The sequence below is a fragment of the Lynx rufus genome, unplaced genomic scaffold (assembly GCF_022079265.1).
Source record: "Lynx rufus isolate CCGP_SWC_20201006 ecotype Redwood Valley unplaced genomic scaffold, mLynRuf1.p SCAF_7, whole genome shotgun sequence".
In the NCBI taxonomy this organism is placed as follows: domain Eukaryota; kingdom Metazoa; phylum Chordata; class Mammalia; order Carnivora; family Felidae; genus Lynx; species Lynx rufus.
The window spans coordinates 82,667,393-82,673,392 of NW_025814889.1; the positions used below are offsets into that span (position 1 = coordinate 82,667,393).

The window sequence follows — 6,000 nt, forward strand, 5'->3', positions numbered from 1 at the left end:
CCATACTCCTTGATCTCAAAGTATATTGTAAAGATACAGTAACGAAAACAGTAAGGTATTGGCATAAAAAACAGGTCAACACAACAGAGAGCCCAGAAATAAACCCACACACACAGGTTTCCTCTGCTATCTGAAGGTAGAACATTCCTGTGAAACCTTTCCTAATCTGAAATAATGTAAAGTGAAAAATTAATTCCCATTAATTTATATGGAGAAATTCTTTGAGAATTCCCAGACCCCAAAAATACTCTCTTCTAGGCTTCTCTGACCCTTGAGGGCACATCTTGCAAACAGATGCACAAAATAAATTGAAATAATGCACAGACGCTTATAGTTCAAAGCTATGGCCATTTGATGCTGAGTACAGTTCCCAGGGAAAAAGCTTGGTTCTCCCTGCTTGGGATGCCCGCTCCCCCTATAATGGCTCACTGCAAAACAAAAGCTGAACACGATTTTTGCTTTTCACTTTTTCATAAAAGCAAAAATCCCCTTTGTAATTCTTTTTTTTTTTTTTTTTTTTTAAAAAAAAATTTTTTTTTCAACGTTTATTTATTTTTGGGACAGAGAGAGACAGAGCATGAACGGGGGAGGGGCAGAGAGAGAGGGAGACACAGAATCGGAAACAGGCTCCAGGCTCTGAGCCATCAGCCCAGAGCCCGACGCGGGGCTCGAACTCACGGACCGCGAGATCGTGACCTGGCTGAAGTCGGACGCTTAACCGACTGCGCCACCCAGGCGCCCCCCTTTGTAATTCTTTTGGTTAGTGAAAGATACTAATATAGGTATTTCTTTAAAGTGGCCTAAGGGTGCCTGGATGGCTCAGTCGGTTGAGTGATTTTTTTAAGTTTATTTTTATTTATTTTGAGGAAGAGATAGCAAATACACCTCTGTAGGGGCAGAGTGAGGGAGAGAGAGAATTCCAAGCAGGTTCCACACTGTCAGCACAGAGCCCGATGTAGGGCTCAATCTCACAAACTGTGAGATCGTGACCTGAGCCAAAATCGAGAGTGGGACGCTTAACCTACTGAGTCATCCAGGTGCCCCTTGACTCTTGATTTCAGGTCAGGTCATGATTCCACGGTCATGGGACTGAGCGCCACTTTGGGATCCTCGCTGAGCGTGGAGGCTGCTTAAGATTCTCTCCGGGGCACCTGTGTGGCTCAGTTGGCTCTTGATTTGTCATGATTTCACAGTTCATGAGTTCAAGGCCCGCATCAGGCTCTATGCTGACTGCAGAGCCTGCTTGGGATTCTCTCCCTCTCTGTCCCTCCCCCGCCCGTGCTCTCAAAAAAAAAAAAAAAAATTTTTTTTAATGGATCAAACACTTAGATATAAGACCTGAAATCATAAAAACTAGAAAAAAATATAAGCGATAAGCAACTTGACATAGATCTTGGCAACGTTGTTTTTGAATATGACACCCAAAAGCAAAGGCAACAAAAGCAAAAATAATCATCTACATCAAACTTAAAAGCTCCTGCAAAGCAAAAGAAACCAACAAAATGAAAAGGTAAACTACTGAATGGCAAAAGTATTTGCAAATTCGTATACCTGATAAGGGGTTAATATCAAAATATATAAAAAAAAAAAAACTTTTACAAAACTCCATAGCAAAAAAACCAAACCAAACAAAAAACCAAACAAATCCAATTAAAAAATGGGCAGCTCTGAAAAGACATTTTTCCAAAGATGACATACAGATGGCCAACAAGTATCTGAAAAGATGTTCAAGATCACTAATCACCAGGGAAATGCAAATCTAAACCACAATCACCTTACACCTGTTGGAATGGTTATTATCAAAAAGACAGAGGTAATTAAGTGTTGGTGAGAAGAGGGAACCCTTGTATACTGTTGGTAGAATATAAATTGGTGCAACCACTAGGGAAAACAGCAATGGAGGATCCTCAAAAAATTAAAAACAGAACTGCCATGTGATCCAACAATTTCACTTCTGGGTATATATCTAAAGGAAATCAAATGATTATCTCAAAAAGATACCTATCAGCTGAGAATCTAGCTGGGGGCTCTGGAGCCGGTGGGTGCCTGGGGCCAGCGGAGGAGGAGGAAGCCGAGGAGGTTGGGGTGACTGCTTAGGTGACATCTGATGAAATTAGTGAATAAGCAAATCAGCTATGTCTTACACTCCGGGTGTTGGTGGTGACCCTGCCCTACTGGCCCAGTGTATCTCTTCCAATATCCAGAAGATCACACAATGTTGCAACAGAAGCAGCAGTATACTACCCAACTTGCCAAAGAGACCGGTAAGTACATTAAAGAGTTTGGATCCCTGCCCACCACCCCCAGCGAACAGCATCAAAGGAAAATACAGAAGGATCGCTTAGTGGCTCAATTCACGACATCACTGACAAACTTTCAAAAGGTCCAGAGGGAAGCTGCTGAGAAAGAGAAAGAGTTTGTTGCTCGAGTAAGAGCCAGTTCTAGAGTACCTGGTGGTTTTCCTGAGGACAGCTCAAAGGAAAGGAATCTTGTATCCTGGGAAAGCAAGCTCAACCTCAGGTGCAGGTGCAGAATGAAAATATTACAGAGGATGACCTCTGCCTTATTCATGAGAGAGAATCTTCTATTAGGCAACTTGAAGCTGATATTATGGATATTAATGAAATATTTAAAGATTTGGGAATGATGATTCACGAGCAAGGAGATGTAATAGCATAGAAGCCAACGTGGAAAACGCGGAGGTGCACGTTCAGCAAGCAAACCAGCAGCTGTCAAGAGCAGCAGAATATCAGCACAAATCCAGAAAAACCCGTCATCATTTTTATCATTGTCATCTGATTTGTAATTCTCGGTCTCATCGTATGGAGAATGAAAGGCTGAATTATAAAGGAGCACAATGTTGCACTACATTCTCAAATTATGTACGAAATTTCCTTTAATCATGGTTTATTACTATTATTATTTTAAAGCTACTGCATAAAGGATGGCTCCCATACTTTGTTATTTTTATTTGGCAGGGGGAAGTTTCTTTTGGATTCAATCTGATATTTTCTAATACTGAAAGTTTTTCTCGGTATCACTGCTGGCATAACTTCCGTGCTTTTCAATCTAGTAACTCTGAGGTTTTGTCCACAATGTATATGCTTTTCATTTATAATTTATTTGCCCTGGTGACTTAGCTTTTGGAATCAGTAAATTTAAAGGTGTGTGTGTGTGTGTGTGTGTGTGTGTGTGTGTGTGTTCTGTGTGCATCTGTCTCTGTCACAGAGTGACATGCACCCAGATTTGTGTGACTTCAATAAAAAATCTCAAATTTAATTTTGATATGGGCCAGCAGAGGAAATATTCTCAATAACTTAAAGTTAACCCACCTGTTTGTGGTGTTTTGTTTCGTTTTCTGGTTCATAACAGCACAAATTATCTATTTAACTTTTATTGTTGGTTTTCTCTTAAGACCCTTGTTCAGTCTAAATGAAATCAGTGAGTAATTTCCTAGAATATCTCATCCTCCTGATGTATATACACTAAGCATTTGCTGTAGATTGCCTAGTAAAACACTAAGGATAATTGTTTTTGCATAGGGCCTGTTTAAGTCTGATGTTTACTGGGGTATGTGTAGTCACTATAAATGTTTAATGTAATTTGGAGGAAGAGTATGAAAAATCAGTTCATACTATGTTAGAAATCTGGAGATCCAACTTGTTATTCTGCTGTGTACTTTCACAGCTATTAGAATGGAAAATTAATTACCTTCCCTGAAATCCTTCAGAATTATGGCTACATGTGTATCCTTGGGTCAGAATTACTTTTGGGGAGCAACTTTCCCAGAATTTTTGTGTTTTTTTTTTAATTTTTTTTAACATTTATTTATTTTTGAGACAGAGAGAGACAGAGCATGAACAGGGGAGGGGCAGAGAGAGAGGGAGACACAGAATCTGAAACAGGCTCCAGGCTCTGAGCTGTCAGCACAGAGCCCGACGTGGGGCTCGAACTCACGAACCGTGAGATCATGACCTGAGCCGAAGTTGGATGCTTAACCGACCGAGCCACCCAGGCGCCCCCCCAGAATTATTGTTTTTGAGCACTAACACTTAAAATTTAATGTTTACCCTGCATACCATTTTGTACCATCCTTCATTAGAAAACAATGTGGATGTTTGCCAATTAACCACTTGCCTTTTTTTTTTATTAACGTTTATTTATTTTTGAGACAGAGAGAGACAGAGCATGAATGGGGGAGGGGCAGAGAGAGAGGGAGACACAGAATCTGAAACAGGCTCCAGGCTCTGAGCTGTCAGCACAGAGCCCGACGCAGGGCTCGAACTCACGAACCGTGAGATCATGACCTGAGCCGAAGTCGGACGCTTAACCGACTGAGCCACCCAGGTGCCCCACCACTTGCCTTTTTAAATCAATGTTGTTTTTGATGCACTAATCTGAATACTGTAAAGAAGATTGTCTTAGTTTATAGTTTGTATTTTATAACAATGTTCTTATATAGCAGTTTGATAGTGAAGTCAGTGTTTTACATGGCAAGCTATGAGACTCCAAATGGGAACAAATAAAATATTAAGTAAAGCGTGTCTTTGCAACCAAAATAAAGATGATTTTAAAAGTGAAAAAAAAAAGATACCTGCACCCCTATAGTCCCTGCATCATTACTGACAACAGCCAAGACAAGAAAACAACCTATATGACCACTGAAGAATGAATGGATAAAAAAATGTAGCACATGTGCATGGCATGTGTGTGTATACACACACTATGGAATATTATTCAGCCATTAAAAGAAGGAAATCTTACCATTTATATCAACATGGATAGACCTCAGGGGCATAATGCTAAGTCAAATGAGTCAAATACTAAGTGATCATACTTATATATGGAATCTAGTATACTAATAATACTAAAAAGAGCTCATAGATAAAGAGAACAAACTTATCAGTGACTGCCACAGGTGGGGGTTGGGGGATGGGAGAAATGGGTTAGGGTGGTCAAAAGATAGAAACTTTCAGTTAAAAACTAAGTCCTGGGGGGGTGGGTTTCTGGGTGGCTCAGTTGGTTGAGCGTCCGACTTTGGCTCAGGTCATGATCTCATGGTCTGTGAGTTCGAGCCCCACGTCGGGCTCTGTACTGACAGCTCAGAGCCTGGAGCCTGCCTTGGATTCTGTCTCTCCCTCTCTCTCTGCCCCTCCCCCGCTCATGTCCTGTCTCTCTCTCTCTCTCTCTGTCAAAAATAAATAAACATTAAAAAATATTTTTTTAATAGAAAAAAAAAAACTAAGTCCTGGGGATGTAATGTAGAGCACGGTGATGACAGTTAATAATACTGTATCGTATATTTGAAAGTTGCTAAGAGAAGAGATCTTAAAAGTTCTCATCACAAGGAAAAAACCTTTTTTGTAATAATGTAAGGTGATGGATGTTAACTAGACTTACTCTATAATTTTTTTAATGTTTTTATTTATTTTTGAGAGAGGGAGAAAGAGTGGTAGAGGGGCAGAGAGAGAGAGAGAGAGAGAGAGATGCAGAATCTGAATCTGAAGCAGGCTCCAGGCTCTGAGCTGTCAGCACAGAGCCCAATGTGGAGCTCGAACTCGTGAAATGCAAGATCACAACCTGAGCCAAAGTTGGAAGTTTAATTGACTGAGCCACCCAGGTGCCCCAAGACTTACTTTATTATTCTGAGATGTATACAACTATTGAAACATTATGTTGTATACCTGATACTAATTTAATGTCATACATCAATGTTAATGTTTTTAAGTAAAACAGGAAAAAATGAAAGTTAAAATTTTTAAAAAGCCTTTCAATTTATGAACCATGCCAGTTTAAGGAGTGGTCAGAACGTAGTGTGGTTGTAGCCACCAAGAAAGTTGGTTCTGTTGGAGCATGTGGGTGGCTCAGACAGTTAAGTATCCGACTTTGGCTCAGGTCGTAATCTTATGGTTTGTAAGTTCGAGCCCCGCGTCAGGCTCTGTGCTGACAGCTTGGAGCACAGAGCCTACTTTGGATTCTGTGTCTCCCTCTTTCTCTGCT

General features: G+C 40.5%; 1 pseudogene; it reads left to right on the forward strand.

Annotated features, from left to right (window-relative positions):
• Nucleotides 1-1,925: 1,925 nt before the first annotated feature.
• On the forward strand, nt 1,926-2,841 carry LOC124501096 (syntaxin-7-like; annotated as a pseudogene).
• Nucleotides 2,842-6,000: the final 3,159 nt, after the last annotated feature.